Here is a 26044-nt window from a genome sequence, read left to right as displayed (position 1 = left end):
AGTTGTGTTGAAGGCTGGTTGGTTTTGGAGGAAGAGTCTCCCATGTATTTAATGAAGATGAGAGGTGATGGGAGGTATGTGGGGGAAGAAGGGAACATCCCCTGCACGTATCCACCCACCAGACGATGTACAGGATTCTGAAGGACCCAAAAGTCTGGAGCACATGGTTGAATAAAGGTGATTTGACTAGCTTTAACTGGAGTACGCCAGTTCAAGCCTGGTGAACAGTCAAAGTTGACCGATGACTGACGCGTGGCAACGGACGAGCGCTCGCCAATATAATACCAGCGTATGCAAGTAGGGCTTTGTTGAGGCCTTTTGGTTCTAGTTTAGAGAGTTTTGAAAGGGGTCAAAAAGGGTTTCGGAATGCTCAAAGTTCAAACATACTACCGTTTCCGGGGTGTTCTTGATCCGTTTCATCATCGGAGAATCAAACACCGTAAGTAAACTAATTTGGAAAGTCCAAAATAGGGTGTCTACACCTTTTAATGTAAAAAAATAAAAATTAATAATGGTTTTTTGCTGGTAGATAGGAGTTAATTAAGATATAAAACACTAATTTTTTATTTTTCTTGGTAAAAGTCATGTGTGTAAAAATATCTTGAGTTTATTTAAACTTGTAAAAGAAAGAACCAATTAAGGGGGAAATATAAGTTGCTCAAAAAACAGAAAAGGCATGTTCCCACAAAATAGAAAGTGAGGCTCTAAAGGCTTGAATTTGGGTACTTTACATGGAACACTCTCGTAACTACCACTTGGCTGCATAGCAGGATACATTTCTATTATACAATAAATGTTGGCCTGAAACTATAAGGCTCTGAAGCTTGTGTTTTGTTTGTTATCCTTTACTCTGGTTCAATAATCTGGGTGTCCGGACCAACTAAACGCAGATCATCCATACCGAAATTACAAGATTCAAAAAAAATTACTTTCTTGCGGTTTGACCCAAGAGTTGAACCGTAAAGACTTATGCATGAAAAAAACCCGCTAACCAACCGGACTAAAGCTCGGGACTTGCTATATCTTATCTTTCTCCTTCCGTGTTTTAATTCAGTTTCACTCCACAACAAAGTGCAGAAAAAGAGACTATTGAAAATGGTCCCCCATCCGTACCATACTGATCATCGAATACACGGTCCCTTTTTAAGATTTTTTTATTTATTTAGATCCGCGGTCCCTTTTTAAGATTGTAGGGCCCAAACTCCTCGGTGGGCATGTTTACCAAAATGGGGCCCAAGTTCGGGCCTCTAATTGGAGGTCCTAGGCCCGGGTCTGCAGATATGATCCTTTCATTGGTTTTTTTTTATTTTTTATGTACAGTACTATCTAAGGGCCGTAAACGAGCTGAGCGGAGCTTTATTGAGTTCGAGCTCGGCTCGAGCCTTAACGAGCCGAGCCCTTATCGAGCCAAGCTGAGTTATTTACTAATCGAGCTTATTTAATCGAGCCGAGCCACCCTTAATGAGCCGAGCTTTTGATGAACGAGCCGAGCCGACTCGGCTCGTTTCGTAAACGTGCCGAAAACTCGAGCTTGAGCTCGGCTCGTTTACGTAACGAGCTGAACCGAGTCTTAACGAGCTGAGCCGAGCCGAACTCGCGAGCTGTTCGGTTCATTTACAGCCCTATATCTAACATAGGAAATAGTGAAAGAAGTTAACGAGGGAGAAACTTGTTCTACTAAGACCAAAATGCCCTTGCTTATAAAAAAAATACCAAATTAAAATGTCATTTCCTCATTTCTTTAATAAAATGATACTTTTGTCGATAAAAAAAAAATGCCGTTTTACTTTTCTCTTCTCTGTCCTCCATTTTCCAAGCCGTTTCAACTCCAACATTTTCTCTTAAAAAAAAATAACTTGTGCCCTACTCTACTTCAATTCTGCATTTTAGAAAAACACGTGTACTTTGCCAGAATGCCTCGTGAAGGTTTGCGTTCCCAACAGAATCTAGTCGTCTATAAATAGCAATCAATGGTGCTCTTTATTCTACACCATTACTCAGAGGGTGGAAAGGATTAGAGACTGTTGATCTTCTCTTATTCCTTCCAATTCCAATTTTGTGTTTCATTCCACTTCTATTATTCCTTCCCGTTTCACAGCCACCCAACACAGAAAAATGGAATTCTCTGCTATCCCAACTGCATTATTAACCTCATCAAGTGAGGCACCGCCACCCGTTCAGGTCGCACAACGTCGACCAGAATCAGTTTTTCATCCTAGTGTTTGGGGAGATCATTTTCTTGTTTACGCTTCTGCTGACATGGTAAAATTATTTGTATTTGTTTTTCTTTGAATGAATATATTTTTTCGATCAGATTTAAATGAAAATTAATCACGCATTACATACTAGTATATACTCTCCACATCATTCTAGCCTTCTAATAGTGTAAATTAATTTTAATTCACATTTGGTCCATTACTTCAATGGCGAAATAGAGAACGGTGGAAAGGGATCGGAATACTAAAGAGTTCTGTTATTGGACAAATAATTTAGGACTTCTTTGTGTTTCGATCAAAGCAAATTGGGTTATCGAAAGGTAATTGATTTTCGCACTCCTTTTTTTTATGACCTGTAACGCCCCGACTTTCTGGAAGCAATATAAAATAAAATCTTAGGAAAATTTGCTAAATAAATATAATTTTTCAAAATAAAGTTTAACTATTACAGTCACAAGATAAATTTACTGATTCAAAATACATTAATTTCAGAGCTGACTCTAGACTTGATACAAATCCGAAACATACTTGATCTTCGTTCCTGATATTCTTTCCGTGTTCAACTGCAACATCTTTGAATTCTCTCAATTGAATCCTGTGCCCATTGACAAATTGATTGCCGAAGCAAACGATTTGCCAGGATACAGACGTATCCATGAGTGATAAATCACCCAATAGAATAATCCAACCTAACTACCCCCTTACTTTACAGTTAGCAAGCAGCAGGATAATAGTAGTGCGAAAAAGTAAAACAGAGTTTGTTCCATATAAACAGTTTATTACTATCCATTAACTTGACGTGTAATCTAAGATCTCCTCCATGGGATCTTTCCTCCTCAACCGCTAGCTATGCTCTGTCCCATGAGCTCACTTTCATTTGATGTCGCGGATTGCACCTAAGTTATGTACCCAGTGTGTATCCTTTTCATTACAACAAAAGAAAGCTTATCATGCCCGAATAATAACTAGGGTTTTCCTATCTTATTGCACCACATCACAATCATCACATTCATCACTAGGCTTACTTTGCCAGTATCAATTCATCACTGGACACCCGCCAGTTTCAGTTCATCACTGGGCTTACTTTGCCAGTTTCAAACCATCACATCCAACTCATCACATCTCAAAATTCCGCTTGCAGGCATTCTAAAGAAAACAAAACTTTTCAATTCATCCATTACCTAGCATCGTCTAAGTGAACTCTATTCGCATACCACCCCATGTTTCTAGGGTCCATTCTAACATTCAAATCAAGTGTCGGTGCAATATACAATTAAATCAAATAATAATTAAAACAATTAACGAGCAATGCAATCACACAACTTTTTATGAATGGACCGTTGCCCTTATTCTTGTATGGCCAAGATGATAATAAGTAAGAGCTTTTTAAAAGAATTAAAAAAAATATTTTTCTAGACTCTCATTAATTATTTCTAAGTAATTAGATTAATTAAAAATTAATTTAATGCATTAATTAGGTAAAAATATTAAAATAATTAACATGATCTGATTAAGAGTCCTAGAGGTCCTATACGACCAGTTGAGTATCAAAAGTTGGGTTCGGAGGGTCGCGAGATTATTTTAAATGAAGACGTTAAATAAAGTGGCGGAAAGTGAAGTAAATAGATAATAAATAATTTACTAATTAAAATATGTTGAGGTTAACAAAGTTTCATCTTCGGAATGTAGGGAGTCTAAATAAAATTACTCGTGCATTAATAATAAGGTTTATATGGTCGTAAGGTAATTTTAATTGGAAACACTATAAAAATAACAATAAAAAGTAATTTAAATAAAAAAATATTAATTTAACAAGATATCATCTTTAAGATGCAAGGAGTTTAGGAAAAATTAGTTTGGGTGTTAAAACGTTTTTTGAAAGGTCGCAAAGATTTTTCGTTTGTAAACTTTGATAGATAAATAATAAATAATTTAATAAATAGATAATTAAATAAAAAAATATGATCTCAACAAGTTATGATATTTGAGGTGTGAAAAGTCTAAGAAAAATAGTCCGGGCGTCAAAAATGAGGTTTGGAAGGTCGCAAAGTTGTTTCGAAACATTTAAAACCAACTCAATCAACCAGATAAATTAAAGTGATATAATTAATACGTTTTATACTAAGTTGATATTACATTGTAAGACAATAATATCATGTCAGTTGTTTTTTATAATATTAATATCAGAAAGATTTTAAAATAAATATCATAAGGGTCATCTTTGTCGTAAATAATTACAAATAAAGTGTCGGACTAAAAAATAATATCATAATAGTGAATACGGCAGAAAACGCGCAGTGAACTATTTTTTTTTTTGTTCGGGATATATGGTTAAGTATATAAACACTTAATATACTTGGAGAAGAGGTTGGATAGGATTATAGTACCTTGAATTGGATCGGATTGATTTAAAAACGAATCTTGAATTTTAGGAAAGAAGACTTCGGGTTCCTTTGATTGGGAGACTTTGGGATCGAATTGAGAGATGTTTGGCAGTGCTAGGGGTCGTAGGAGATGTTTGGATTGATCAATTTGAGTTTCGGTAGGACGAAACTATGAAACCCACTTTTCTCTCTCTCTCTCTTTCTCTCTCTAAAACTCCATGGGTTGGAACTTCGTTTTCTTCTGTTTTTCTCTTCTTTTCTGGTCGGTGGAGTGTGGAAAATATCGTGGGTCAATGGAGTGGGGTATTTATAGAAGAATTTTGGTGGAAGAGGATAAGAGTGAATTTAATGTGGTTGGATTCATGGGATTTGGAATGTACGAATTGGGCTTGATTTTAGGGTTAGGGAGAAAGTAAAGACTGAGTAGGAGACAGAGAGACGGAAGGAGTTTGAGGTGAGGGAGGAGAAGGAGTGTGCATGCAAGCATGTGTGTGTAGAAAAAAATTTAAAAAGAATGCATGTATATATTGCATGGATAATTGTATTTAAAAAAAAAATTGCATTAAAGAAAATAATTCTAATAATATTATATTTAGGAAAAAAAATTGGGTCAAAAATCCGGGTCGTTACATGACCACCCTCTCTTTCAATGGCCAAATAGCTAACACTTTCACGCTTAAAATGACAATATTATAAATTCACATCACAAAAAGACAAAAAAAAAAAGAGAAGGAAGTGTGGTTATAAAAATAGAAAGTGTGAAAATCACTACCCTATTGACATTGACAAAACTAGAAAAGCCTAACATGACAGATGAGTAATATATATAGTATATAAGAAAGAAACCACCATTCAAGCTCAACTAGATTAAAATTTGTGTGTGATGGGCTCGCCCTGTTTGGAAAATGATTTTGATCGTGTTCAATTTTAAAGGCCAAGCTTGGAAAAGCAAGTATTCTATTTCTAGGTCACGTAGTTTTCGTTTTAATTTCGGTTCTCACACCTATCCTAGATGCGAATGTACTTTCTTGAGGTAATAAAAATAAATTTTAATTTTTAAAAAAAAAGTAATAAAGTTATAAGTAACAGAATAAGTACTTTTTTGTTAGACAAATCAAATACAATTCCAAACCATCAACAAATGTATTCACAAAAGTTCAACTCACAATCTCATTATACCTAAGTGTAATTATGCAACCATTAAACCAACAGTTTTGACGTTCGATCTGGTCCACATAATAATGTTAATACATGGTTATATTTGTTTGTTTGTTTTTCTAAAATTTTTTGGCAGGAAGTGGATATCAACATGAAGCAAAATCATCAACAGCTTAAAGAAAATGTGAGAAAGCAGCTAGTGAAAGCAAAGGATAAATGTTCACAATAGCTAGACCTTATTGATGCGATTCAGCGCCTTGGCGTGGCCTACCATTTTGAAATAGAGATTGAGCAAGGATTACATGAAATATATGAAACCTATCATCAAAGTGGTCACAAAAATGTCAACAATGATGAGGATCTTTACATTACTGCTCTCTCGTTTCGATTACTGAGACAACACGGATATCGTGTCTCTTGCGGTAAGTCACTTTTGTCTGTTGTACAGTTAAGGAAAGTGATTTTTTTAATGGCAACGGAAAATTACATTGTTATTAAAGATAAACAATGAAATTGAGAACGATCAATAGAGAAAAAAAAAAACGTGAGAGCTGTTATCTTCACAACTTAAAAAGCATTTTTTAAAAAATTCTCCCTAGATTCCCCCTACTTCCAACATTTCTCTCTCTATCTCTCTCCACTTATTACTCCTACTATTTTTCAAATCTCAATCCAAACATAGCATTAGAGAATGCATATATATTGTTTAAGTGCTGTTATCGCTAGAACTCAATTTACCCTTAAGGCTCAGTTTTTTATAATAAGCAACAAGAAGAGAAACAAATAAATGTCATTACCATTATGGAAACAGATTTCCATCCATAGCATCAAAAAGTAGGTCACAGTAAGCCAAAAAAAAAACACGAGCATATACATGACGATAAAGGAGAGCTTAGAAATCATATATTCTGGGAATACATATCCAAAATGTTATCTTTTTATGGAAACATGAAAACATATTAGTCTATTACTTAGTTTCTTTGCTTGTGAAATTTTTTTTTTTTGTCGGCAAAAGGAAGATTTTATTAAAGCTCTTTTTGACTACTACTAAATACCGATAGTCGCATGGGTCATAATATATAATTGCATAGAATATATATAACTATATCGTCCGTTAAAATAGACACCGGTAATACTGTATTATATTTCCTCTCTAATTTGGAAAAAATAATTGCCTTTATAACTACTTTCATGAAAGTTTTTGAAGCCGGAACTACTAATTCTTGTTACAATCGCCGATAATTTTCATATTTCTAATATACTATTTTTCAATTGATCATGTTTCTGAGTGGTTTATGCAGATGTATTCAACAAATTCAAGGACAATGAAGGGAAATTTAAGCAATCGTTGATTGGTGATGTGAGAGGATTATTGAGTTTGTACCAAGCTACATTTCTGAGTGTACGTCAAGAAGACATACTAGATGAAGCAATGGAATTTACCTCCAGTCACCTCAATTCTGCACTACCGAACTTGAGCAATAATCCAATTGCGGCACAAGTAGTTCATGCTCTATATCAACCCATCCACAAGGGCTTGACAAGGCTCGAGTCAAGGCTTTTTATTTCCTTCTATCAAAAAGATGATTCCCACAATAAAGTTCTATTGGATTTTGCAAAATTGGATTTCAACTTATTGCAGAAATTGCACCAGAAGGAGTTAAGCGAAATCACAAGGTGGGTATAATACAACTTGTTCAATAAGTCTCTCTAGAAACTCTTCTTTTTGGCATTTAAAAAAAAAAAATGCTACATATTATCGGTTCATCTTCGTAACGAAATTCATAATTTATGAAAGAAAAAAAAATTCAATTTTACAAATTCATTCCACCCCCTACCCCTCTCAATTCCCCACTCCTATAGGACCGATTGATTTCCTCGTAACAAATGAGATAGATTTGAAACTTGCAGTTGAGATAAAGTTCATTCAGTCCTCCAATTGAGATGAATTGAAGAAGAAAATGAAAATTTGCCTAAAAGAAGAAGAAGAAAAATACTACTAGTACAGTCGAGAAGAATTTGTTTTCTATCCAAAACAGGGCATTAATACATTGGATTGGATGATCTTATATTTTTCATGGTTCAATTTTTGGTTTAGGTGGTGGAAAGAATTGGACGTTGCAAGGACACTACCTTTTGCAAGAGACAGAGTGGTGGAGTTGTACTTTTGGACATTGGGAGTTTACTTTGAGCCTCAATATGTTCTTGCTAGAAGAATTCTAATCAAAATGATTTGTATGATTTCGATTATTGATGACATCTATGATGCTAGCCAGGCTACCATCGAAGAACTTGTGCTCTTCAATAAGGCAATTCAAAGGTTAAATTCCCCCTCTCCCTCTCCCTCGTGGTCTAAATTTTGATTTTACCTATTATAAGAATCGAAACCCCTATGGAATGTTCAAGTTGAGATTTTAAGACCATGTTTGAATCTTGAATTTGTGATAGAATTTGCGTCATAGGAAAATGTTTTTTGTACTCTACTACTTTCTTATAAATGCTGTCAAAAAATTGTCTTTTAGTCCTTCATATCACACCACTACAAAAAAAAAAAGAAAAAAAGAGCGACAGTGACAAAAATATTGTCACTAAGTTGTCACTAAAAGTGTGTTGCTAAAAATTTTTAGTGGCAGCTTTTCACCTAAAGTGACAAATAGTTGTCACTCAGTTTAAGGTGCTTAATTTTAGGTCCAGATTTTAGATTGTAAGCTACTAAAAAGTTAATTTCCATTTTTTTCAGTTAACAATACTGGTTCTACTTATAACTTATTAATCGTAATCATTTCCCAAAACCTATTTGATTTTCAGGTGGGAAGTTAGTTTGTTGGATCAACTTCCGGACTACATGAAAGTTGTTTATCAAGCGGTTTTGGATGCTTACAACATGATTGATGAAGAAATGGCCAAGCAAGGAAAACCATATGCAATCTACTATGCAAAATCCGCAGTTTGCCTCGAAATAACTTACTTGTTTTGTTATATTATATTAGTAAAAATATTGAAATTCCGTCCAATATTCACTCATTAATTGTTCTCGAATTCCAGCTGAAAGATATGGTCAGAGGATACTTTGCTGAAGCCAAATGGTACCACGAAGGCTATGTTCCAAGTTTCGAAGAGTATATACCAATTGCAATATTGAGCGGTGGTCAACAAGCGCTTGCAATCACTTTCCTTCTTGGAATGGGAGAGTTGGCGACCAAAGAGGCCCTTGATTGGCTGTATACTGATCCTTTAATTGTTCACGGTGCATCAGTGGTAGGTAGGCTCATGGATGATGTGGTAGGCCATGAGGTAAGATAGAATGTGTTTTCAGATCGGGATACATATAGTGTATCGTTTTTTTCATTTTATAAATCGTATCAAGATATATACGTATTGTATATCGTAAGATACATTAATCATAATTAATATAAAATTAAAAAGAATTTATACCTATGCATATATTGGGGAAAAAAATGTTTTAAGAGTCGGTTTGAAGTCTATCAACTGGAGTATTTCACATTGAGGATTTTAATGCCTTAGTTTTTTTTTGGTAAATGACTACTGCCTTAGTAATGGAAAGAAAAGAAGAGCTCTTTTATAAAAGGACATTGATTTTGGAACCAGTGCAAAGTGGAGCGCCTGCGTATAAAAGTGGAGCGCTAAAATCAATTTCCTATATGATTCAAGCAAAACATAATCGAAGTACGGTCCTTTTTTCTATTGCCAAAGAGAGGATCATTTGCGCGCCTTTAACTTATGTAGTAGGGGCAAAATAAAGCTGCCTTTAATGTAACAATGTGAGTTGGAGTCACGAGAATCAGCCTTTTAATATTAGGGTTGGCTTTGTCGGCGGTTTTATTAATGGCATTAAATAACTGTCATTAAAAGACACTTTTAACGGCATTAATAAGACCGCCGGAAATAATTGCTCTAAAACGGCGGTTTTTCTGGGACTGTTTTTTTGAAGACTTTCACCGGCGGTTTTTTAAAGGAACAACAAAAGTTAGGAGCAAGGTTATGCAAGCTCAAGGAGAAATGTCATTATTCAGCACATATTTATATGCCTATGTTCTTGTGAACTGTCAATCTTTGTAATATAATCATGCCTGGAACTTTCTGGAAAGAGGTTGCATATCTACTTGATCCTCTATACCCAACACAACAAGAAAAATGAAAATTACTGACGAAAAAGTGGCGACGAAATTTAATTTTGTCACTAAATGAGTATATTTGGCGACGAAAAAATAAATTCGTCACTATTTTGATAACTTTCGTGAGGAAATAATTTCGTCACCAATTATGTCTGTTTAGCGACGAAAAAAATATTTTCGTCACTAAAGGTACCCATTTGGCGATAAAATACATTTTTCGTCACCGAAAGCTTAAAAAATGTGACAAAATTATTTTTCGTCGCCAAAGATAATCATTTGGTGACAAAAAATATATTTCGTCGCCAAATGTAAGCAATTTAGTAACGAAATATTTTTTTGGTCACCAAATGCTTAACTTTGGTGACGAAAAATAATTTCGTCACCATTTTAACGCTTTCAGCGACAAAAAATATATTTCGTTGTCAAATGGGTACCTTTCGTGACGAAATTTATGAATTGCGCTTTGTCACTAAATGTATTTCGGACATAACTTTTTACTAAAATTTCCGATTGAGATAATTCAAATTGGGTTTGAACAATAACTCAATTGCCTACAACTTTCATGCTTATCAAAATCGCTAATTCTAATGTTTAAAGGTCCAAAATTACATTCGAAATATATTTTCATGTTAAACATATGTGTTATATATTAGATATTTCAAATATTTACTGAAAAGTGTATGTAGTATAGTTGGTTGGAGCTTGTGCGAAAAACTCAAGAGACTCGGGTTCGAAACCTAGCAGGAGCAAGAAAGATGGATTTCTTTTCCCATATGAAAACATCTTTCGCAACGAAAAATTTCATCACCGATTTCTTATATTAGTGACAAAAAATTTTGTCACCAATGTGACGCATCGGTAACGAATTTTTTCGTCGTCAAAAAGCACAATAAGTGAGGAAAAAAATTTCGTCACCAATTATTCACTTTTTGGTGACGAAATATATCATTATTAAAAGGCACTATAGGTGACGAAAAATAAATTTCGTCACCAGGTAAGAATCCTCGACAACCTTTAGTTGACAATTTTTTTTTTCGTCACCTATATTATTTGTGACGAAAAACATGCAATTTGTGACGATTTTCATTCGTCACCCAATTGAATTTTTCTTGTAGTGCAAGTAACTCATGTCCTAACAAATTGTCATGAGTCTCATGACACATGATCAAGTCTCGAGATTCAATTTGTTTTCAAAGATTAATAAATTTTCTTTGCTATTAAAAAAAAAGTCTCAAGATACGAGATTCAAAGGCTATCAATGAATAAAAACACGGGGAGGAGTTTTTATAGGGGTACATACTACCTTTTAATCATGCTAACACATTTGTGTGATGGTGCAATTACAATTTGAGCAAAAGAGAGGTCACGTAGCCTCGGCAGTTGAATGCTATATGAAACAACATGGTGTAACAGAAAAAGAGGTAACTGTTGAATTTGGAAAGCGAGTTACAAATGCATGGAAAGACATGAACTCAGAGTGCCTCAACCCAACTGCTGCCCCAATGCATCTCCTCGTGCGAGTTCTCAATCTTGCGCGAGTGGTTTATGTTATTTACCATGACGGAGATATTTACACTCATTCTAAAACCAAGCTCAAGGACTATGTGACCTCAGTGCTCGTTGACTCTGTGCCAATTTGAAATCTCTGCAACAGGTTGAGCCCGAAGATCAAGTCATATGAACACTTATCTGTATCGATTTCTATGTCGTCAAATAAAACATACGGAGTATATAATGAACACTTATGTTTATTATTATATATAGATTGCTCTAGTACTGCTTGAAGAACTAAAGCTAGAGATGCTTCTAAAGGCCTTGTTTTGATCAAATAAACCAGTGGAATGCATGCTTTTATTGTTTTTTAAGCTAGGTTTAGGGATCCTCCGTGTTTATTGCGTGCAATGTACGGATTATTCCATCCAGAAATAAAGTTGTCTTTGCTGTTGTTTAAACGCCTACCGAATCGTCTTCGGGGTATTTTGCTTATATGACGATCACTTGTTCGGATTTTTTAATCCAAGGAGCTTTTCCATTATTTTGGTCAAACGTTTTGACAAGAAAAATGGAAACAGTACGATCATTGTCTCATCAAAAAAACGAGGGGGGGGGGGGGAAGAGGGTGGGGCGCGGGGCGGGGCAATACGTTACCCAGGTGACGAGAGAAAATTGTTGCTCTCATTATTATTTGGTAACGTCGCAGGGTGTCCTGAACCAGTTTCCGTGCAACTTGGACTAATAAGCCCCTCCCACAGTCGTTCGTTTCACACAATTATACATGGAGGTGAGGCGGTTCCATGAGTTGTTGACATGGAAAATTAATTCAACATGAGACCTTAAAGAAGAAGAAAACACCTAAATCCTAAACCAAGACCACTTAGTGAATCCTTAGGATTTTTTTTTTTTTTGGGGCAAGGTAAAATTTTATTAGAAACCCACATTACACAAATTAGGGGCATACCCCTAATCCAACATAACAAACAAGACCTAAGGGGCATTTCCCAAAGAGAAAAACAATAGACAGGAATTTAAGAGTTTACACGAATATCAGAGGCAACTGCACTAATAATTTAATCTTGAGTAGAACTCATTCCTTGAAAAATGCGCCTATTCCTCTCCCTCCACAATTGGTAAACAAGTGCAACACAAGACAACTTCACCAAAAGGCTTTGTAGGTTAGCACCACCCCTATGAACATTGATCTACTGGATCTCATTGAGCAAAAGGAAGCAAGACCAATGGATGCTATTTTTCACCAAAAAGTATTGCCACTCACAAATGGAAAACAGGCAACCAAAGAACAAGTGCTCATACACTTGTATGCTAAGGCATTTTTAGTGAGATGCAGAGTTCTTGGTTGAGTTTAGAAGATTAGACCACCTAGTTTTAATTTTTATGCACTTGTTTGCTAAGGCATTTTTAAGGGGTTCTGACATGCAGGTCCTCTTTTGTAAGACTATAGCCGTCCAAGCCCTCTGCCAAACATGAATTAACTATCTAGGCCCGTTTTCTCCTAATCCTAGCTATCATATAAAGAGTGGAAGGAACATCACATGCATTGCAGTACCCAATTCATGAAATTTCGCCCAATACTAGCTCATTGTCATCAAAATTCCAGTTGAAAGATTTGGTTGGAGTATACTTGACTGAAGCCAAATGGTGTCACGAAGGCTATGTTCCAAGTATGTATGAGCATATGCCAATTGCACTACTGAGTTGTGGCCACCAAGCTTTTACATCCCCTTTGAATTTGCAAGCGCATCTGATGTGAAGTGTTCTATGATTTATATATGGACATCCAATGTAGCTAATTAACTTCATTATTCTTCTTTCTTCATTACTATAGTGATGTTCATCAGTCAATCCACACAACTAAAAATAAAAAAGGTTCAAGTCCTGTGAACATCTTTGCAAATTTACAAACCCCGAATTATGCTTCCTGTTTATGTCTAGTTGAATTTTTGTGGACCTCGAATAATGAAAGGAATTGGGAAAGCAAATCTAAGTCCTTGACATGTTACAAAGCCGGGTTGGCATCAGCCAGAAATTCCACCACCGCCTACTCTGCCTACGAATTACCGGCGGCGTCAATGCCCTCCTCAGGATCTCTTTGTCTGCATGGTGCCTTCTCAACCCGTTTCCAAGTACTGGAATCTTGTGACGAACACCTTGGACCAGTCTTGAGTTACATGATGATGAGCGTGTGGCCTAGGAATGAAGGAAGAGTTGATACCTTTAACAAGCTTAGCATTACCATGGAATTCCTAAAAAAATTGAACCAGATCATCCTTCATAAAACTCCAAGCTTTTTTGATGAAACTGAAGTTAAAACCATCAAGCCCTGGAACCTTTGAGCTATGACAGTCTTTGATTGCAGCAAGAATTTCCTCGGGGGCAAATTCTCGTTCCAGAAGGCTAGCTGATGTAGGAGAAAGTATTCTGGGAAATGAGCCTTCGATAAAAGATCGATTCAGCTTGAATTCCTTAAGTGAAAATTTTGGAAAAATGATTGACAGCAGCTGCTTTAATCTGTATTGGATCTTCAATTACAACGCTTTCCACTTTGATAGAGCCAATGAGGTTTCTTTTGAATCTGTAATAAATTGGCCATGATTTGAAAAAATTTGTGTTTCTGTCCCCAAGCTTCAACTAGTTAATTCTTGATTTTTGCCTCCACAATGTTTCAGCCAATCTATTGCATTTCCAAAATTCACTCTTAAGAGATCGTTTAGAAAGCTTTTCCTCAGAAGTAAGAACCCTTTCTTCACTGAGAATATCCATCTGATGAAGCTTCTCTTCTAACACTTGTGGCTTGACATTGATATCTCCAAAAACTTCCTTGTTCCACACTTATAATTTTTCCTCGACTGCCTTCAGTTTTTGCACGAGCATGAAACCAGACCAGCCATGAACGATTGAACAGTTCCAGATTTCTTTAGCCAAGGACATGCAAGAGGGATTTGAGAGCCCAGCATCTTGGAACCTGAAGGGCTTGGGACTCCAATTCCTGGAGTCTTCAGAAAGCATAATGGGGGAGTGATCCGAGATAGGCCTATGGAGCCCCCATTGGGCGAGATTAAATTTGTACAAAAACTCTTGAGAAAGAAGAAATCTGTCAATTCTGCTTTGAATTTCCACATCCTGGAAATTAGACCAAGTGAATTTCCTGCCAAGTAAGGGGAGATCTTGGAGTTCCATGATATTGATGAAGTCAATGAAATCCCTCATGTCTCTATCCATCCTAGTGCACCCAACCCTTTCAGAGATAGAATTTATTGAGTTGAAATCCCCACCTACACACCATGGTAACTGTAATGTACTGTACTTTTTAGGCCGAGGGCAAGTTCCATCCACAGATTCCTTCTACTGATGGGATCATTGGGAGCATAAATATTTAGGAAAACACAATGGAAGCCATTTCTTGAGTACCTTCAACTAGAATGTAGTGCTTGTGAGAAGTTATTGCATGAGGCTTGAAAATTTCAGAGTTCCAGGGAGTTAAGAGACCCCCAGAGGCCGCTTCAGAACTTGAGATAGAGAAGCCCACATCAGGATTACCCCAAATTCTCTGAATTACATCTTGCACCACATTCTCTAATTTTGATTCTTGAATAAATATAAAACATCAGGCTTCCTATGCTTAACAAGCTTGGATAGGAATCTTTTTTTTTTTTTTTAGATTAATTACTACCCAATCCTCTCATATTCCAAGAAATAATCTTCATTGAAAACGATTAACCAAGAGCCACCGAAGTACATAGATTTAGGAGCAATCTCTAGAAACCCCCCATCATCTTAGAGTATTCAATAGCCTCATTTTCAATCATTTTGAACAGAGTAGGATTATCAATTAATAAGTCCATTATAGTGTAGAAACAAAGAAACGAAGGAAATGTCCATCTAAGAGAAGAATACCTACGTACAGGTGGGAAGAATAGTACACTTGATCTCCCAGTGAGATACAAGAGTCCTGACTAACTAAACTAGTCTAGGTTGGTACAAAAGATAAGTTTTTCTTTTTTTTTGATTAGTGCAAAAGATAAGTTGTCCTTGGCAAGAAAATAAGTTTTTGGCAGATTTGCTTAGTAAAGAACATATATAGGTAATATTAGGATATTAATCACATGGAAATGTTTAGAATTTTTGTTTATGTTGCTAAATGGTTGCTGGGGTTGGGAGAACGTCAGTTTGCATGCTTGAATTGCTTAGGCTGCTCTTGATCTTGATCCTGCGATTTGCAAGGTTGCTCAATTCGAGACGAGTAGTGTAATGGCTTCTTCTGCTGCCATGGTTGAAGCAGAAGCTTGCTTGAATGCACTGAGGTGGAGACCTCTCTCTCTCTCTAAACATCTCCTCTGCTAGGGTTTTCTTTCCTCCTCTGCTAGGGTTTTCTTTCCTCGGCGGCGGCGGTGGAGGCGCCTCCCTCCCTCCTCCCCAGGCTCCTTTTTCCTCCTTTCGATCTCCCGCTATCTCTCTCTGCTTCCTCTCCTTTCCTGATCGAGATCATCTTTCGTTTTTCCTATTTCCGTCTGTGCCCTCTTTTGCGGGGAGGGCGTGGCAGTGGTGTGTGGTGCACTCCGTCACCTACCGGAGGTTTCCTTGGCTATCTCTGGAGACCTAGCAGCGTTGGATGTTTTAGATGTTTGGTGGTCATGGGCGGCGGTGTGTTGGTGTTTAATCTGGTTTGTCCGGGTGGAAGCGACGGGCGGTGGTGTGGTGGAGGTGGAGGTGTAGTTAGTTTTTCTTAATCTCTATTTTAATTTGCAGGTTTTTTCAAAAAACGATTGGCGAAGATGGCGGTCTGATCAGTTCGATTTCTCTCCGGTGGTGGCAAGGTGGTTGCGGTCCCATGGATGGGTTGATCTTGGTCGTCTTTGTGTGCTGAATTCCGGCCGGCAGCCTTTCTAAGCTCTCATTCAGGCGAGAGGCCGACAGTTCGTCTCTTCTGGTTTGATGTTGCTGTTGTTGAAGATCGTGTTGTTGAAAGGGATTATTCGGAGTTATGGCAGATGGTGGTGGTGGTTTGCCCTCAGGCCCTGACTGCGTCGGCTTTCACTTTCGTAGGCTGGCTCCTGCCGCCGGTCTCTACATCTGGAGAGGTCGGCTCAGCTTAACATCGAGGCTGGGCTCCGATGGTTTGTACGACGGTGGTTGTTTGTGGACCGGTCCGGGCTTGGGCCGGGTCTTGAGTGTTTGGGCTGTCTTTGTTTAATTTGGGTTTGGGTTGAGCTTATTGTATTTTCTATTGTGGACCCTGGTAGACCTTTGGGTATTTTGGACTTTGCCCTTATGGTGTATTATCTAACTGTTTGTTGGATCCCCTTCCTCTTTTCCCGTTTTTAATAAAATTCATCCTTTGCGGATAAAAAAAATGCACTGGGGTGGTCTTCAAAACCAGTTAATTTTCTGAAGATTCTATCTTCACTTGATTGCTTAATTTTGGTGCAGTCCCTGAAGAAGGAATTCTTGTGGAAGCTTAATGGAGTCCATTTTGGTTGATCTTATTAATTGCTGCATTTGAATCCTTTGTCGTTTAGTAAACACGATTTGTTAAAACAGCTACAAGAAGAAGTATTGGCTAATTTTATTTTATTTTTCCAAACAACAAAAGAAATTTTATTAATTTTTGAAATAACCATTACAAAGACTAAAGTAAACAAGGATAAGACGGCGTCACAACCTTCGGCAAACATCCCAATGAGGTCAACAAGGATGAAGAGTGTGGACCAATATGATCACTAAATGGCAAAAAGAATATAAGCCTTAGAACAATCATATGCTATCATGACCCAAAACGAGGAAAAAAAATTAGTCTAAGGCCATTCACAGTGGTATAATAAAAAAAGAATAACCAAAAGTTGACACATCAGCTTTTGATTATTCACTTAAGAGGTTGTTAAGCTTAACTTTTTTTTTTTTTTGCTCGGCAAAAGGAACTTTTATTAATCTCGAAGGGGTACATCGAGGATAAAGCAAAAATTACAAAGAGCTATACGCATAGAAAATATCCAACCAGAGTTGGATAAAACACCTCTTTTATCCAATCTACATCTTCATTTTTCGAATCCCATCCAGGTACCATTTGAAATCCCTCACTGTGTAGATCTTGATATTGAACTTCGCCTTCATCCACATAGCTACTCTAGTTTTAACTAAATCTTTTCGAATCCCATCTAAGATTAACAATGTTGATTTTTACAATGGTCACTTCTAGTCCATAATCAAAATAAGGGGTCAATTACAATTTCACTCTCTCTTCTCTCCCCTTCTGTGTCTCGCCATTCACTTAATTTCCTCCATTTACGTTTTAGTTTTGGGGGGAAATCAGTGACTTTCTTCTCTCCTACTATGAATTTTTATTTTTGTTTTTCTTTTTTTGGGGGACAATAGAAATGCGAAAGAATAGTGAAAAACATTAATCCGGCGATGATGGGTTAAATTGTAAATAATCGAAAGATATGAGTTTCACTTTTGGAGGGAAAGAAAGAGAAATAGTTTGTGGGTGAAGTGAAAAAGATATAGAGCAGGCGAAGAAGAGAATAAGAAAATACCAGTTGAAACACGCGTATATACAAATTTTGGAACTAATTAACTTATACAAATTTTGGAACTAATTAACACGTGTCCACAATTTTTGATTATTGAAAAATGTTGCTAGTTTTGGTTATCCAAAATTCAAAATTTGATTATTTCTAAGGATGTTGTTAAGTTTGATTATACTATTGCTAGCCATTTTTTACACCAACATTATTAACTTTAAAAATAATTGGCTTTTGATTATACCACTATGGATGGCCTAAGAACAATCATAATTATATGCCAATTAGGATTGTTTACGTAGATGGGGGTTGGGATAAAGTCAGTTTGAAGGCTTTGATTGCACTACAAGAAATTTGCTCTTTGGAGACCAATGAAATTAAATCGATCGTCACAGATTGAATGTTTTTTCGTCACAAATAGTATGAGTGACAGAATTTTTTTTGTTGACCAAAGGTTGTCAAGGATTCCCACCTGATGACGAAATTTGTTTTTCATCACATATAGTGTTTTATGATGACGAAATATTTCCTCGGCAAAAGTGAATAATTGGTGAAATTTTTTTTCCTCGCTTACTTTTTCACACAACAAATTTAGCCACCAATTTTTCTTTTTGGCAACGAAAAAATTTGTCGCCAAAGGTGATTCATCGATGACGAAATTTTTTGTCGCCAATATAAGAAATCGGTGACAATTTTTCGTCACAAAAGATATTTTCATGTGGCAAAAAAAATCCAATTTCTTGCTCCAACGAGGTTTCAAACCCAAGTTTTCTAAGATTTACATGCAAATTTTGTCCAAATACACTTTTTGGTATATAATTGGAATATTTAATATATACGTACGTTTAACATAAAAATATATTTTGAACCTTTAAATATTAAAATTAGCGATTTTGATAAACATGAGAGTTGTAGCGGTTTGTGTTATTGTTCAAACCCAATTTTATTTATCTCAATAGGAATTCTGAGCAAAGAGTTATGCTAGAAATACATTCAGTGACGAAGTGCAATCTCTTTATAAATTTTGTCACCAGAGATATCAATTTGGCAATAAAATACATTTTTCAACACTCCGAAAGCGTCAAAAAGGAGACGTGCGCAATAATTTTTTTAAAGATAACTGCTCAAAGAGTGGCTAATTAATGTATGATATCAAAAACACTACTCTATAAAGTAAAACTGCTCAAAGAGTGGCCAATTAATGTATGATAGCTTCCTAAAAACGAAAAAGAGTACTCTATGAAGTCAAACGCTCAAAGAAATGGAAGAAGTGGCTGCTCAAAGAAGTGGGCTAAGTAATTTATGGTATCAAAAAGACTACTCTACGGAGTAAAAGTACTACTCAAAGAAGGGAAAATTTTCAATACACATTCTTTTAAGGTGTGTATCATATGCACTTATTGAAGAGATATGTGCATAGTCTGTCCCAAGTTATTGATAATGAGCCACTGCATGTTCGCAATGATTTAACCTATGATTAGCAACCCGTAATATTCTGGATATGAAGGAGAAGGTCCTTCGCAACAAAACGATTCTACTGGTCAAAGTTCTGTGGCACAATCATGCGGTTGAGGAAGCCACTTGGGAGCTTGATGAGAAGATGCGCAAAAAGTACCCGCATTTGTATAATTGAGCTTAGTATGCAATTTCGAGGACGAAATTTATTTTAAGGAGGGAAGGATGTTACGGCCTAGGTTTTTATTTATTTATTTAAATAGTTATATAGCCGTTATTAATTAGCGTTATGATTGGGTCCCAACTAATTAATTTGTGCGTGCTATGGATATTGTTGACACGATTATACTATTTGGGGTATGAAATTGATTTTGGGTAAACTAGTGGTACCGGATGGTAATTTTACAAATTGTGTTACGTTCTATCTTATTCTAATTAGTTATAATATAGGAAGTAGTGGGTAGTTTTACAAAGTTAAGAGATATTTTCACGGTGTAGGGTTTTATTTGGGCAGAGCATAACGTTCAGAGAGAGAGAGAGAAAGAGAAAGAGCCGCAGTCAAGGTTTTGCGTGGTGGAAGATTGCTGAAGTGGTTTGTTCATTTTCCTTCTTGTTCTCTTTTCCTTCTCTTCCTCTTCCACGTTACAGTAGTTTAGGGGTTTTAGCTAGAAAACAACTTGGATTTTTTTTGGTGGTGTAAAGATCGGTGGAGTTAATAAAGGAAAAACATATGGGTTTTGTTCGTTTCTTTTTAATGCTAATGGACAATGGAGTTTTGAGGTGGTTTAATTTGTTCGGTGTGTACGAGGGTGATGATTTGCTGTAGTGGGGATAGGTGTTTTGCCTTGTTTTGCTTAGGGAGTATATAGAATCTAGTTGTATTATGAGGGTTTGTCTTGGAGTAATATTGGTCTATGGGCAGAAGTGTTGGGCTTTAGTACTAGGTTAGGAAAGTATTATTTCTAGGTAGTTCCTTATTGTTGTCGATAAGGTGATACAGTTAATGATAATTTTGTATATGATTATTTTGTTCAGGTTAGCATCGTTTGTTGTGATTCGAGTTACATTACTTTTGGACCCAGGTGAGTGGTTAAGCATGTTACGTATTTGTGAACTTCCCTGTATCTCTTAAATTATTGTTTTAGAAAATTAATGATTGAAATTGGGAACATATATTTGTTTGATTTGGTTCTTGAAATTGGCATGCGGATTGGTGAAACCATTTGTTGATCGAATAATCTTTTGGTGAGAACTTTGTGGATATTGATGGGAACATATTTTGGGAGTCCAGGGAAATTAATCATCTGTGTGCGGGTGACTTTGGCCATTAGGGAAGAAACCGGATTAGGTCGGTGACCCTAATGCTCATCGGTTGTTATTGACCGGATCGTTCTTTGGGAAAAGTTCCACGGGCTGCCTACTCGTGGTGACTCTAAGATTCGATATTGGATCCAATTATGAGACATTTATTCATTGGCATTTGGTACTATTGGTTTTGGTTGTGGTTCCCCATTGTTGTTGGAGATTAGATTGAGAACACCATTAAAATTTATCGAATGAATCGTTTATATTGACATGGTAAATTATTTTGATCCCTGTTTCAGAACTTTATTCTAATATACATGCTTTTCTGCTCACTGAGCTCATCAGCTGACGGATTTATTCCAACTTCTTTTTCAGGCAATTTGGGCAGTTAGGAGGACTCTGGCGGCATCTCGAGGACTTCTTTTAGTTTGACCTCCTTAGGGTGTCATCATATTTTTATTTTATTAATCGCTTCCGCATTTGAAACATTTAATCAGACATATGGATTCTTTTATTACTGTTGGATCACTGGATTTTATTTGGTTCATGGGATGTTTGTGCCCCATACTTTTTTTGAGGAACTTAATTTGTTAGTGTTGTTCTTTATAAAAAAAAAAAAAAAAAAAAGGTTGACTGTTTGGTGGATCTTTGCTTGGGAGTTTTTATAAAATTTCTTTTTAGGCTGCATGTTCTACGAGCTTTGGTCTTGTGGTTAGGTCCTTATTTTTTAATTACTTATTTGAGAAAATGGAACGGGACTTCAATTCTCTCCTTTAAACCTTTAAAGCTGGAAGAGAAAAAAAAAAGGATGGATAAAGGGGACTCGGGAATTGTCGAGCAAAAAAAAAGGGGACTCGGGAATTCTGTAGGCCAGGGCGAGCTGCCCAACAAGGGTGTAATGCGGCCGATCCGGTTATTCATTTCGGCAATGGATGAGCACTAGATGGTTCTGATCACTAGGAAGTTGAATTAAATTTGAACCGTTTGTAACGAAATGGACGGCCAGATCGGCTGCAGTACAGGCTGTGCAGTACAGAATTTCCAAGTCCGGAAAAAGGGTTGGTGGTGTAACTCTGAATTTAGAATTAAATCACGTGCATCGTTGGCTGCAGAGTTGTATTTTGCAAGAATGCCTCGTGAGAGTTTGCATTCCCAACAGATTCAGGTGGCCGGTCTATAAATAGCAAGCATTGTTGCTCTTTATTCTACATCCAGAGGGTGGAAAGGATTAGAGACTGTTCTTTTTGGTTCATACCCCTTCTCTTATTCCTTCCAATTCCCATTTTCTGGTTCATTCCTCGATCTCTTATTCCTTCTTTTTTTTCTCGGCAAAAGAAACATTTTATATAAACTCAAAGGGGTACATTGAGGAGAAAGTACAACAAGAAAAAACTATCCAACCAAAGTTGGATACAAAGAAACACCTAAAGATTGCATTACAACTTCACTTTTCGTATCCCATCAAGATACCCTTTGAAGTCCTTCACTGTGTAAATCTTGATATCAAACTTAGCTTTCATCCACATAGCTACTCTTGTTTTGATTAAATCTGCCACTTCCAAAGCCTGAGGTGATGTATTGTTGAAAATATCCATTCCTCCCTATCCAGATAGACCAAAGGGTTGTAGAGAAACACACCTCCCAGATACATTTCTCCAAGTTCCGAAACCTAATCTCAAACCACCAAGATGCTAGTTCAGCTAATGAAGATGGGCATGCCCATTGGATTCTCCACCAGTCCAGAATATTTGACCAAATTTCCCATGAAAACCGACAGTGTAAGAGCAAGTGTTGAGTAGCCTCCACTTGCTCGCTACAAAAGGGGCACAGAGCCAATTGAGTCTCCGAAATCAAATTCCTATTTAGAAGCACTGACCTTGTTGCAACTCTTCCTTGAATGGCCATCCACGAAAAAATTTCCACCTTCGGGGGGCTTAGGTTCTTCCACAGTGAACCTAAAACAATATTACGAGATTGAGTCTGAATTTCCCATTCTCTATACACTAAATTTACAGAAAATATCTTGTTTGCTGTCCATATCCACAATAGTGAATCAGATTTAGATGGGTCTAGAACCACTCCATGCAATCTTTGCTTCAGTTGCTCCAGTTCTAGACTCTCCCGCACACGCATTCTTCCCCTAAATTGCAAGTCCCAGTCACCGTCATCCCCTCCTACAAAAACACTGCTCAGGACCGCATCTTTTTGAGTAGATCGCAAGTACAATCTGGGGAAGTCATCTTTAATAGCTGTATGACCCAGCCATGAATGCTCCCAAAATAGCGTGTCTCGACCTGAATTTACTTGCACTTTGAATCCCTCCCGAATAGAGAAACCAAGGCTCGAATCATTATTGCCCACTGAACAAATGTCCTTCCAAATATTAGAGGTAGAACCATAGTTTTTTATGTACGGTAGCCAACATTGCTGGTCCAAATTATATTTCCCTTGAATAACCTTAACCCAGAGTGAATCCTTCTCATTTCCAAATCGCCACCACCATTTAGTCAGAAGAGCCAAGTTCTGTTGTACCAACCTCTTGACTCCTAGGCCACAATTTTCCTTCCTCCTGGTAATCCCCTCCCAGCTAACTAGGTGCATCTTCTTCTTGTCCGGTGTATCTCCCCAAAAAAATTGTCTTTGTAGTTTCTCTAGGATCCTCACCACTGTTGATGGCATTTTGAAAAGGGACATGTAGTAAATTGGCAAGGTGCTTGAGTTAGAATTGACAAGAGTTAATCTACCCCTTGTAGATATGGTTCTTGTTCGCCAAATGCTTAATCTCTTCCGAGTTCTTTCAATAACGGACTCCCACATTTTGATCCTCCTTGGATTAGCTCCTAGAGGTAGTCCAAGGTATTTAATGGGCAAAAATTCTACTCTACACCCCATCACCCGAGCAAGGGCTGTTATATCCTCAAGTTGAACCTTTACACCACAGAGGGAGCTCTGAGAGTAATTTATTTTCAGGCCAGACATCAACTGAAAGCACCTAAGAATCCTCTTAATATTTGTCATCTCCTCCATATTATTGTTGCAGAACAAGATTGTATCATCCGCGAACTGAAGATGAGAAATAGTCACTCCATTAGTTCCCAACTTAACCCCTTTAATGATATTTTTCACTCGGGCTCTTTCCAGCATAATGTTGAGTGCTTCAACTACAATGTTGAAAAGAAAAGGAGATCAGGGGTCCCCCTGTCTCAGTCCTTTCTAAGTTTGGAACTCTTGAGTGGCTGACCCATTGATCAAGACAGACATAAAAACTGAGGAGCAGCATTCCCTAATCCACCCGCACCACCTTTCCCCAAAGCCCACCTTCTTAAGCATATCCAGCAAGAAACCCCAGTTTACACAGTCATATGCTTTCTCAAAATCCAATTTAAGAATTAACCCCCCTTGAGTGGAGTGTTTCCAACTGTGGATGACTTCATTTGCAATAAGAACACCATCTAGAATTTGTTTGCCCCTTACAAAAGCTGCTTGAGACTCACCAATAACAGAATTAAGATGTTCTTTAAGCCTATTAGCAAGGACTTTAGAAAGAATTTTATAGATGCACCCCACCATGCTAATAGGCCTAAATTCTTTAAAAGAAGAAGGGCAGTCAACCTCAGGAATCAACGCAACAAAAGTAGAGTTAATACCTTTCAAAAGCTTTCCATTTGAGTGAAAATCTGAAAAGAATTGGAGAAGAAGAGCCTTCATGAAATCCCACCCTTTCTTGATAAATGAAAAGTTAAAACCATCTGGTCCTGGAGCCTTTAAACTGCTGCATCCTTCCAGCGCAGCCTTAATCTCTCCTTCTTCAAATTGCCTTTCCAGATGTAGTTTTACATCTTCATCCAAGTGTCTTGGGAAATGTGCCCCCAACGTTGGTCTAGCCGCTTTTTCCTCAGCGAAGTTACTGCGAAAGTAGGCCACCGCAGCGTCCTTGATTTCCTTAGGATCCTCCACTACCCTCCCATTTACTTTGATTGAGCCCACCATGTTTCTCTTAAACCTGTTATTCGCTGTGATCTGAAAAAAGCTGGTGTTCTTGTCACCTAATTTCAGCCAATTAACCCGTGATTTCTGTCTCCACAATGATTCTGTCAGCTTATAGATCCTCAGTATTCTGCTTTGGTTTTGCACCTTAATGCCTTCTCCTCTGGGTCAAGTGGCCTATCCTCAGCTAGAACATCCAACCGGTGAAGTTGAACTTCATTATCCAGTAAAGCCTGATTAACATCCCTAAATTCTTCTTTGTTCCAAATCTTCAATCTCTCTTTGATAGCCTTCAATCTCTGGACAATGCCAAAGCCTGCCCACCCCGCCACCTGAACCTCATTCCACGTCTCTTTGGCTATCCTCATGCACTTAGGGTTAGAAAGCCAAATATCCATAAACTTGAAAGGTTTGGGGCCCCAATCTCTGCTATCATCCATAATTGTCACTGGGCAATGGTCAGAAATTGGTCGAGGAAGGCCCCATTGTGAGACATTATACTTTTCAAGCCATTGATGAGAGATCAAGAACCTGTCCAGCCTGCTATGGATGGCATGATTCTGATAATTAGTCCCAGTATATTTCCTACCCAGCATGGGAAGGTCCACCAACTCCATGTTATTGCAGAATTCTATGAAGTCCTTCATGCCTCTTTCAAGTCTTACACACCCCACCCTCTCAGTTGTTACTTTTATTTCATTGAAATCGCCACCCAAACACCACGGAACAAGGGACTCTGACTTAATCTCCAACAACTCCTCCCAAAGCACTCTTCTGGCAGATGCTTCGTTAGGGGTGTAAACATTACCCAATGTACAGGGAAACTCATTGAATAACAGACCCTTCAGTAAAATGTAAGATGGCTGAATAACAATACTAGAAGCTGTAAAAAAATCTTTATTCCAAATAATAAGCAAACCCCCATACGCACCCACAGAATTGGAACAGACAAAATCCAAATTGGCACCGCCCCAGAGTTTCTGCATAGTAAATCTCTCTACCAATTCCAGTTTAGTCTCTTGAATAAATATCATGTCCGGTTTCCTTTTCTTGATGAGTTTTGACACAAAACGTTTTTTTAGACTACTCCCCAATCCTCTAATGTTCCAAGTTAAACTCTACATTAGAAAGTAAAACCCTTCACAATAACCCCACAAAATTAGTCACAGAGACTAATTACCCCCTTCTATCTCCTTCATGAGACAGTATTCCAGAATTTCTAATTGAATCATTCTCCTTAAAGTTTCATCGTCACCTGGTAAAAAATTAAGACCCAACTCACCTCCGACTGCCATAGTATCTTTGACCTCTTTGATAATTCTGGGGTTGACTTGGCTTAGATCCTCAGGAGATGAGTTGGAAATATC

The 26044-nt window shown here is 37.3% G+C and overlaps 2 pseudogenes; both read left to right on the top strand.

The window, feature by feature from the left end:
- The first annotated feature begins 2002 nt into the window (after positions 1 to 2002).
- On the top strand, positions 2003 to 11551 carry LOC131330915 ((-)-germacrene D synthase-like; annotated as a pseudogene).
- A 10359-nt stretch (positions 11552 to 21910) lies between these two features.
- The window catches only part of LOC131330913 ((-)-germacrene D synthase-like), a 43312-nt pseudogene continuing 39178 nt past the window's right edge, over positions 21911 to 26044 (top strand).

Source organism: Rhododendron vialii, chromosome 6a, assembly GCF_030253575.1.
Source record: "Rhododendron vialii isolate Sample 1 chromosome 6a, ASM3025357v1".
In the NCBI taxonomy this organism is placed as follows: domain Eukaryota; kingdom Viridiplantae; phylum Streptophyta; class Magnoliopsida; order Ericales; family Ericaceae; genus Rhododendron; species Rhododendron vialii.
The sequence above is the reverse complement of the archived record's forward strand: the minus strand, read 5'-3'. Positions and strand labels throughout refer to the sequence as shown.